This window comes from Pongo abelii, chromosome 11, assembly GCF_028885655.2.
Source record: "Pongo abelii isolate AG06213 chromosome 11, NHGRI_mPonAbe1-v2.0_pri, whole genome shotgun sequence".
Lineage (NCBI taxonomy): Eukaryota > Metazoa > Chordata > Mammalia > Primates > Hominidae > Pongo > Pongo abelii.
In genome coordinates, this window is record NC_071996.2 from 126,904,321 (window position 1) to 126,915,992 (window position 11,672).

An 11,672-nucleotide genomic window follows, 5' to 3' on the forward strand; every position below is an offset into this window, starting at 1 on the left:
CTTTTGTGGAGGATAAATGTATTTTAGTATATAACTCCAGAGTGCAAACACATCGCATTCTTTTATTTCTATAAAAAAATAAAATCAGCCGGGCGCAGTGGCTCACTCCTGTAATCCCAGCACTTTGGGAGGCAGAGGCAGGTGGATCACTTAGGTCAAGAGTTCAAGACCAGCCTGGCCAACATGGCGGAACCCAGTCTCTAATAAAAATACAAAAATTAGCAAGGCGAGGTGGCAGGCACCTGTAATCCCAGCTACTCGGGAGGCTGAGGCAGGAGAATCACTTGAACCTGGGAGGCAGAGGTTGCAGTGAGCCAAGATCACGCCATTGCACTTCAGCCTGGACAACAAGAGCAAAACTCCGTTTCAAAAAAAAAAAAAAAAAATCAATTCTGTGTTTCTCAGGCCCCATCTGGTCAAAGGAAGTTGAATCTCAGGCATGTTTGTGAGCTTCTGTCTATTCCAGGGTATGGCACATGCCAAGGGAACCAGTGCAAGTTAGAACATTTTGACATGGGCTCTCTGAGCTCCAGGACACACAGCTCACCCCTGAGGTACCCTGAGCCTGTGTCCACATGCACGTGAAGGTGGTGGTTCTTCTGTGCCAGTCTGGGGCTTAATCATCTTTCCCTCTGGGCTTTTTATTAGTGTGTAGGGCCCCAGCCCCCAACTCCAGGCCATTCTTTGGAGGACTGACCACCTCTCTAAAGGTTCATTATATAATGACCAGGGAACTCAGAGGCCCTGGCACTGAAGCAGAAATTGCAGGACCCCTGCTGTCTTCTCTGTCTTGGAGAAACTAACCCTCTCTTAGATCCAGCCACTCCCCAGTCCAGGCACTGTGCTGTATTTTGTCTGCTTTTGTCATGAAGCTGCAGGGCATTCCTTCACTAAACCCTCAGAAACCTTTACTGGACTCTCATTTCTGTAAGTTTTGATGAAAAAATCAGCTGCAAAAACAGTTAAATTTTTTTCTTCCAACTTAACTTTTTAGAAAAGGACATTTTTTACTATGTCCTCTATATTATCAGGGGAGATAGTGAAGATTTTCCCTCACAACCAGATGGCAGGACCCTACTCTATAAATAGAGGTGCCTTCATCAGGATGGGGACTCTGAATAATGCCTAGGAGGTCTTTTAAGATGTGCATCTTTTGTGTCTCCACAAATTCATCCGTGCCTGGCTTGGAGTGAAGCAGGGCAGTGATGTCATTACCATGCCTGCAGACTGGAAGCAGAACAGCAGGTTTCTATGCCTCTGTCTTTATATTTTTGCTTCAAGATTAAAAACTATAAATCAGAATATGAATTCCAGGAAGCAGACTGACCGACTCTAAATTCTTTACTGTTGTGAAGCAGCCAGTTTAAGCAAACTCAAACTTCGGGTGAAAGTGCATTTAATCACTTAGCAGCAAGGTTTCAGCATGAATATAACTCCTGCTGTCGTACAGCTTTCTTTTAATACATTTTTATTTTCTTGATTAGAAGGTACCAGTGGGGTGGGGGAAGTGGTGATTAATAGCCAAAGACTTCAATCTGAATTATTTATTAATTAGAAAAAGTGGTTATGAATTATAAGAGACTAAAAGAAACCAAGCAAAGTTTAAATCTTCATTCTAGTTACTAAATAGTAACTGGTAAGTCATCAGCCTGCTAATGACTCTCAAACTTCCATCTCTAGCCCAGACTTCTATGTCCAATTCTAGACTCACATGTACAATTTCCAGCCTTCATTCCCCCTTGAATGTCAGCACAATTCAACATGCCCAAAGCTGAACTCATCCTTCCTCACAAACCCATCTCAGGGGAAAGCAACACCGTCCTTCCAGTTGACTGGCCAAAGCATTTTTGTCATCAGTAACTCCTCCCACTTCTTCACAGCATTACAATTATACTTGTGAGGTCATTAGACTGAGCTGGCTCCAGAGCCTTGTGTTGCTAATAAGCAAACCCAAACCCAACTCAATGTAAACAATAAAACAAAACTTAAGCTTAACCAATCAGAAACCACCAACTAACATCTAACTAGGAACTTGCTATTTTAACCGATCAAGTATTTTCTTTGTCTTGCTTCCTCTAACACCTCCTGAGAGTGTTCCCCCGGGCTCCCTCAGTGGAGCCCTGAACTGCTTGCAATCAGATGCTGCTTGATTCAGGAATCACTGTTTGTGCAAATAAACTCGTTAAAATTTTAATGTGCTTAAGATTACCTTTAACATACCCCATGTGCAATCTGCCAGAAATTCCTATTGAATTTGCCTTCAAAATAGATCCATGCCCTGACTCTTAACACCTCCCTGATCCAAGCTGCTATCATCGTAAAATGAGGCTCTTAAAAATCACACCACACCTCAATACACCTGATCCTTCCCTTTTTATCTTCTTCTACATTTCCTTTTTGTATATAACTTACTGCCTTCTAACACACCAAATATTTTATTTATTAATTATATTCTTATGTATCCTCTGTTTTTCCTAAAATGTGAGCTCTGTGAGAGTGTTGATTTTTGTCCACTTTGCCCACTGGTAAAACTCAGGCACCCAGAACATGTCTAGAGTGGAGTGGGTGCTTCATACACACTTAATTGAATGCCTTGGGCAAGTTACGGGTTCTCTAAAGTTCAGTTTCCAAACTTGGAATGAATTAAAGAAGGAAAAGCATCATCACCCTCATCATTTTGTTGTTACTATTATTAACCCTTCTCTAAATTAAGTTACTACATTTAATCACTAAAATTCCCTTGTTGCACAATTCAAAGCTCATTAGAATTTCACCCAAAATGGGGATAAATAACTAGGCTCTAAAGGTCTTCACTTAGAGTAAAATGAATATGCTCTTTTACTATACAAGGGGATTTTGTGATTTCTCTTTTATTTTAATTTTAACTTCTTGTCCTAAGGAATTCTAAAATGTATTTTCTCGGTCATGCTATGTTTAGATAATTGACTTTATTAGAGAAGTGGCATATGGTGAGATGCTGCTGTACCCACTTTTAGATCCTTCCTGGCCATGGCTGGGCCCAGCAGATTAAATAAACCTTGACTGATGAAGCCATCCCTGCCTCTGACTACAGATGGAAAACAGTTTTAATAAGATACTCAATTTGAATAAAAAGATACTCCCAATTCTATTAAACTTCCATTTATATTTTATAAATTATTTTTTCCTAAATAAAATGTCTTACACGAAAAGAGTGAAAAGCTTGTTTACTAAAATTCACTATGGTGTTTCTGTAGAGTTGTAACATATTCCTTTGGGCAAAGATAGAAATGCTTCCAGTTCATATAAATCCTGATAGTTGAAAAAAAAGCCAATATTTCTAATCCTGACTCTTTTAAAAAAATAGCTATTTGAGTCATCCGTACTTTAGTTCCTAAGATGTGATGTGTTTATTTAACTTAGAGATCTACTTTGCTATTGACTTCAAATCTCAAGGGAGTGTTTATAAATGCTATTCAGACTAGTTGGACCATCCTAGTCAATTCTCATTTTCTATTTATGAGTAAGTTCTACCATAGGTATAAAAGTTAGTCAATAACATGATATATAATAGAATAAACACTATTCTCTTTATGCCAAAAAGGAAAATATTGGCTCCTTTTTTATAAGCTACAATTAATAATTATTAAGTATTTTTAAAACATGAAAATCAAATTTATTTCAGATTTAATTCACTGAATCTTGTCGTCATGCTTACTAATAAAATAAATATTTTTCTATTATGATACAGTTAAGCATCAATTAACTAAACCAATTAATCTGAGCCTTCAATTTATAAATGCATTTTTAATTTTTAGAACAAATAAGCACAAGATATTTATTATTTTTTAATTTTTTAATTTAAATTAAATTTTTTTGAGACAAGGTCTCACTCTGTCACCCAGTCTGGAGTGCAGTGGCATCATCATGGCTCACTGCAGCCTTGACCTCCTGGATTCAATTGATCCTTGCATCTCAACCACCTGAGTAGCTGGGACTATAGGCGCACGCCACCACATTTGGCTAATTTTTCTATTTTTTTGTAGAGATGGAGTCTCCCTATGTTGCCAGGCTGGTCTTGAATTCCTGGGCTCAAGTGATGCTCCTGCCTTGGCCTCTCAAAGTGCTGGGATTACAGGCATGAGCCACTGCACCTGACCTTATTTTATATATATATGTGTGTGTATGTGTGTGTATACACATATATATACATATATGTGTGTATATACATATATGTGTGTATACACATATATACATATATATGTATATATATATGTGTGTGTGTATATATATATATATATATACATATATATGCATTTTTTTTTTGAGACAGACTCTCACTCCTGTCACCCAGGCTGGAGTGCAATGGAGCAATGTTGGCTCACTGCAACCTTATATTTTTTAAAATCCATTTGTTTTTAGGTTATTTTCTGACGTAAGTGCATGACATGATTTGGCTGTGTCCCCACCCAAATCTCATCTGGAAATGTGGCTCCCATAATCCCCACTTGTCATGGGAGGGATCTGGTGGGAGGTAATTGAATCATGGGGGCAGGTTTTTCCCAAGCTGTTCTTGTGATAGTGAATAAGTCTCATGAGATCTGATGGTTTTATAAAGGGCAATTCCCCTGCACTCTCTCTTGCCTGCCACCATGTAAGATGTGCCTTTGCTCTTCCTTCACCTTCCACCACAATTGTGAGGCCTCCGAGCCATGTGGAACTGTGAGTCCATTAAATCTCTTTTTCTTTATAAATTACCCAGTCTCAGGTATTTTTTCATAGGAGTATTATTCATAGTACAATGCACATTTATTCCCCACCTCTCCCACGTTCTGTGTTAACAGGTACTGCTCTAAGGTTTTGAACGATGGTCTACAGCCTGAGACATATTCAATAATAACAATTCAACTCCATTTTAAACTTAATTAAGTTCGCATTACTATTTTACTAAGATGTTAACACAGATTTTTTTAGAAAGATCTTCTAAATGGTAAATGTTAATCCTTAGGCAACTGACTAAAATATAGATCTACAACATCAAATTTCTTAACTTTTTATTGATATTTAAAAATTCCATTCTGAAAAATGGAAACTGTAAATAAGGTCAAATCCTCAGGAAAGAGGATAATATTTGCTAAATAGCTAAGAAGTACCAGTCATTTTCCTAGTCACATTAAACATTCCTGGAACTTCATGTTTCTATCAATATTTATATAAGCTTTTTAAAGGAAAGAAGATGTACCTGGTGAAAGAAACTTGTATCAGAGGAAATTAACTATGAAAAAAAGGTGATTTTTCTGAAAGCTTCATTTCAAACTTCATAATTTCATTCATTTGACTCCTCTACTTTTTAAAAAACTTCTTCTAGGCAGAGGCATTTATACAATTTATTTCATCTTTGCCACAATGTGGTGAAAATTTGATGTTTTGAATCATTTTCCATCTTTCTTGAGGAACAATTGGAGAAGACTTTGCACCTCTATTAGAAATTATACATCTTTTAAAAAATACTTTTGATTAAAGACCCTTCAGGCATCAACTGCATGTATTCAAAGTAAAGCCTAATCACATCAGGGTTTTGCCAGCGTAATTGTGTTTGTGGACCTTGTTACAGATATGATTTTGGTATTACTACAGCAACATAAAAGCTATGCGCTTAACCATGTATGTATGTGACTATGTTTATACACTTTCACGGCTAACTATAATGAACATGCACAACCGTCTATGAAGTTCAGTCTTGCAGGGTACAAGAGTTGAAGGTAGGAAATTATAATGTTAAATACCTCACTTTAAAGATGAAGAAAGTGACAACCATAAAATAAATGTGATTTGAATAAAGTTATTTTTCAAGCCTAAGACATGATGAATATCAGGAATTACAGGGGAAAAGCGTGCATTGTAAAAGAATTATGAATGTATGGAGTCACATTTCTAAAACCTGTGTTTTATGAGCAAAATTATGTAAATCTATATAATTTATACATTGGTATGGTTTGTAAATAAGCATTTGTAGTCAAGTAATGTCAGAATATGTGATCGTCTGGATATTCACTGGGAAGGCAGGATGTTCCCTGCAGGTTGCCAGTGCGTTGTTCCATGCCTTAGGAGTGGTAGTTTATCTGAAATGAGGTAAATATTCTTTCCAAAATACATCTTATTGACTTGTGAGCTGTTCACATGAGCCGATCCTAATTTATACCTGTTTTCCTGGGTGGAACTTGGAAGAGAGAAAAAAATCTGGAAGTGCCACACTTTCTAGATGTTATTGATCAGGGAAGCCGAACCCTAGAGGCAGCATTTCCCAATCAATAGCTTGTCCCATGGTCAGTCATCCTGCCCATATCACAAGGCTTGTGGTCTCATAACTTGTGCTGTTTAAATCTTCTCCTATTCTCTTCCCTTTGGACTCAGAGTATTTTGCTTTAAACATTCCCAAAAGCATTCTCATTCATTCCTGGGTCAATGCTTAATTCTCTAATGCTTTCCCTTTGGCCCTGGTGTCAAATACTAAAACAACTCTGGGTCTTTCATGAGGTTCAGAAATTCCTACTAGTTGAAAGTGTCCCATACTAGTTTGTGTCTCTCTCTTCTTGAAAAACTTGTGTTTTATCGTAGGTTCTCTGACATCTTTCTCCAAGGAGCTAGTAAACTATGATGGTGATATCTCTTTTACAGCTCAGTGTGCTGTCTCAGATGTTTCAAGTACTAAAGTGTCCGTTTCCTGGGCACCTACTTTTTTGCTGGATGCTTTTTTTATGTTACATATTCCTCCTGACAACCCTACAACATAGCTGTTATTATTAGCATCCTATACAAACGGAAAAATTGCAAGTCCAAGGAGTTAAGTATCTTGCCAAGATTAAACAATTAGTAAGGAACACAGTCAGGATTAGAACTCAGGATCTGTCTCCAAAGGGTAAGTTCCTCTTCCTTTCACTATCTCCTGTCCTTTCAATTCAAATAACCCTTCGGATGCCAATAATTAAAGGAATTATCAGTTCACAGATCACAGGCATAGGAAGAAATCCAGTGAGGGAGATATTATGACCCAAGGAGCTCCTTACAGACTTTGAATATAAACTACCCATATTAACCATGCGTAAAACTAGTCCACCCTCCCAATGGGGATGGTGATATCCAAGTTCATAGCCAATCATCACTGCCCAGGTTAACCTCAATCCTGCCTCTTGTTAACCCTGAAAAATGACCTCCAACATGTCAATAGTCCGACCTGCAGTAGGAGAGGGAAATGTGAGTCTAAGGACCTTTCAGGACTACTCAGAAGAAACACAGGAGTTCTCACCAGTGGCTGCTGAAGCACAGTTAGAGTCATGGTTGCTATTCTTTTCAAAGCCTTGTGCAACCCCAATGAGAGTTTGGACAAGTTGAAATGTGTGACAAGTAACCTTTCTGCCACCTACCTTGAGACTGTCAGCCAACTTTGGCATAAAATGCTCATCCTCACCAAAGAATAAAGTTCATTCCCTCCATGGTCTCTACTCAGCATTTTATCAGCAGGTACATGACACTTGGATGCTTCTCTGTTTTCATACAGCTGCTTTAATGTCAAAGATGTTATGATGAGGCTGTTTTGACCCAGCCACGAGAATATTTTTAAAGCAGTAATGTACACTCATCCCTAACTCATTTTCCGAAGTTGGAATTTTTGACACCAACTCCCTGTAATAAATTACCTAGGTGTGGATGTGTGGGCCAGAAAATCTGTCTGCCCTATAGTCCTCAATGACTAAAACAATGCTGGGTTCTCCCAGTTTTAGAGAGTGGTGTGAAGACATCTCTTCTCACATCTCCTCTCTGAATCCACCCGAAAGCAACTAGGAGAGAAAACAAATAAATTTCTTCTTCACATGAGAATATGAAGTACCCATAAACCTCATACCACACAAATAAAGATAGGTGGCTAAGTGCACTAAACACTGAATCTGAGTGTGGGAGTATGCAGCCTGCCACTGCAGATTTGGGGCAGAGCCTCTGACTTCATCAGGGACCATGGGCAGACTATGAGAACTTCCCTGAATTCTACTTAAAATTTAAGAAGGACAGGAGAGCTGGGGCTGCAAGAATAGAGAGAGAGACATGGCATCTCTGCAAGAAGCCGGCTGATGGTGCAGCCAAAGGGTAAAGAAATGGCAGGTGCTGTGCAGCTGGTTGAGACTGGTCACACATGTGGGACTTGAACTTGAGCAGGGAAGACTATCTGCCTGGAAGATAATTAAATCCCTGGTGAAAAATATTGACAGAAAAATGTTCAGAGCCAACAGATCAAAGTCTAAGCTGACTGCTACTCTGCAGCATCCTCTGGTAGCTCCCCTGCTCTGCTTTCCTGAAAATCATTGATCCAGGAAAACCACCCTCATTCAAACACGAGAAGCAATAATTAAAAACTAACTAAAAAACACGAAGACGTTAGGAGCCAGGAATGGTGGTTCAGGCCTGTAATCTCAGTGCTGTGGGAGGCTGAGGTGGGTGGATCACTTGAGGTAGGTCAGGAGTTCGAGGCCAGCCCCACCAACATGGTGAAACTGCATCTCTACTAAAAATACAAAACTCAGCCGGGCGTGGTGCCGCACAACGATAATCCCAGCTACTCGGGAGGCTGAGCCAGGAGAATTGCTTCAACCTGGGAGGTGGAGGTTGCAGTCAGCCAAGATGGCACCACTGAACTTTAGACTGGGTGACAGAGCAAGACTCTGTCTCAACAACAACAACAAAAAAAGAGGTTAGGACATAAGAAAAAATATTTCAAAAATGGAAGAGAGAAAACATAATAAGCAAAGACTAAGATACATATGATCTGAATTCAATTGATTTAATTTAATCTCAACAAATAAAAATACTCGATAAATAGCACTCCATGAAACCAGATAACTGAATACAGTATGGCTTCTCTAAAACAAGAGATCATAGAAAGGCTTAAAGAAGAAATGATAATGAAAGGAGATAAAGTGTAACCTGTGTAGATCTCAGAAACAATTTGTATGAAACAGGGATTATCAGTTCTAGAAGGTTTGGTAAAACATGGCCACAAAAATTTCTAACAATTTGATGCCTTTTCCGCGTGAAGCAAGAGTTTGTCCACGACCTGCAAAGTCCAGGTTGCTCAGTTTTTTAAGGCTAATTATAAGAATTGTTTTGATTATATCTTCTATTTTAATATGTGCTGTTTTGTTATGATTCATTTAATGCTGTATATTTCATAATTTTTATAGTGATATCTGGGGATTTTTAGTGCAGAAATATGTGGGTTTTTTTTTTTTGAATTTCTTATTATTTCTGATTTTTAAATGTATTTTCCTGTGGTTAGAGAATGGGGCCCATGTCATATCGAATTCTTTGTTGTTTATCAGAATATTGTTATGGACTAATATATGGGTAATTTTTTTATTTTTAGACAGAGTCTCGCTCTGTCGCCCAGGTTGGAGTGCAGTGGCACGATCTCCACTCACTGCAACCTCTGCCTCCCGGGTTCAAGCTATTCTCCTGCCTCAGCCTCCTGAGTAGCTGTGATTATAGGTGTGCTCCACCATGCCCCACTAATTTTTGTATTTTTAGTACAGGCGGGGTTTCACCATGTTGGTCAGGCTGGTCTCGAACTCCTGACCTCGTGATCCGCTCAACTCGGCCTCCCAAAGTGCTGGGATTACAGGCGTGAGCCACCGCACCTGGCCCGTATGTGGGTAATTTTTCAAATGCTTCTTGTGTGCTGTTTTTGGAGGGGTGCGGATTTGGATGCTTCTCTCTCTCTCCTCTCCCCTGGCCCTCCTCTATCTCTCTTCCAAGCCTTCAGAGGGTCTCGTGAATAGTTAATAGTCTTGATAATACACCAGCTTTGAACTGTAATGTGAAGAATTAGAAGGGCCGGTCCCTTGCTTTGGAAGCTGCAGAGGAAGAATAAGGGCAATTCCCAACAGAGACAGTGGTCCCCTGCAGGCAGAGCTGGCGCAGGGTCACAGGCACAGGGGCAGCTTGGAGTGGGCGGCAAGACAACAAGGTAGGAACATAGAAAGATAAGACAATGGTCCCCAGGTGCCAGGGCAGGCCTTTGACCACCTCCTGGAGAAAGCTGGAGGCACATCTGGAAGGGACTTTTTCTGGCCCATTTAGGTCAGGAGGGGCTTGGGCCAAAACAATGCAAGGATAAAAAGAAGGCATGACCTGATTCTGTAGTCTTCTACTTTAGGCAAGAAACAAAGCCTCTGTCTGTGGGTCTGCAGGCTGCGACCCACAGGACTTGCTAACCCCATGCTGTGCCATGAGCCAGGCTGCATCATTTCAGATTTTCTGTGCCCTCTTTTGCTTTCTGGGCTCTTCAGAAGCAGAAAAAACATAGTAAGGTGTGTTTTGGGTTTTAGAGACGTTTCTGCTGAACTTTGCCTTAAAAGTTTTCCTGGAATCAACTGATTTTTAAAATGGGCAGTGAAATAACATTGGCCTACCCATCCTTTCTTATTTTTTTAAAAACATTTCGCTTGCGTTAAACACATACAAAAGAAGTCTTGGCACATGAAGGGCTACCATCACCTTAAACCAGAGACATGCAGTTTTCTTATAAACATTGATTCTCAGATTTGTCCACCTCAAAACCCATCCTGACAAGGAGAGAACTTGAATGCATAAGATGAGGGTCTGCAGAGACCCCACAGTATCAGTGACAAACAAGTGGTATAAGAATCTTGCATTTAGGCTGCCGCAGCACACAACTCCAAAATATGCCGTCTCGTGTATACTGTCACGGTGTAGTCTAGGTATTTTATTGTAAAAATTCATAAGAATGATATGACAGCTTTCCTACAGTTTAGTCATTAAATAAATTCAGCCCATCAATCTTTTGTCCAATTTCTAATGAGTATCATTTTCTGAAATTATGTTTTCTTATATTTTCTTTAGAGGCAGAAGAGTGATTTAATGATTTTGCTAGTGCCAATTTGTAATTGACACTTTTCTATGAAAGGTAGCAGAGTTGTCTTTAGTTTTGATTAATGGCTAGTGGAGAATTAATCTTGGTTCAGAGCTTTATTGTGTTTGAACAGAACTGCAGCTCACCTGACTGCCACTTCCTTGAAATACCTGTTTTGAAGAGTTGCAGGTTGGCAGGAACAAAAAACCCGACACATCTAGCAATGCTTGTGTTCCAAAGTATACTTTGAGGGAAAAAAAAGTGGAAAACATCCTAAGAATCTTTGATGTTTTTCATATTTTTATTGCAATGGCATAAGTACTTACTATGAGTTAAATTAGGAAGAATAAAAATAAGCACAACATTGACATGTCCATGCAAGGGACAAGCCGAGAAGGGAGGGGATGGGTGTCAAGGAGTAACGCTTTTCAAAGGTGAGGAATAGTCAGGGGTTTCTGCTTTGCCACCTTTATTTGGTAATAAAACAGGGCTTTTACATTTTGAAGCAGCTGCTTTATGTGTCCAAGATAAGATGATCACATTAAAATGTCACTGCTGTCAAAATGTCATGTCAAAATGATCTCATCTAAACATCCTACTGTATGTCAGGCTGCTCCAAGTTTCAAGATTTCACTCTTACACCCCTAAAATATCACCATGTTCCTGATAAAAGCAAAAATTGTCTTATATATACCACCTTGGTCTCTTTTATACCATTCCTGCTCGTCATTTTCTGCTTGATTCGCTCTGATCTACAGAAATTATCCAGGTA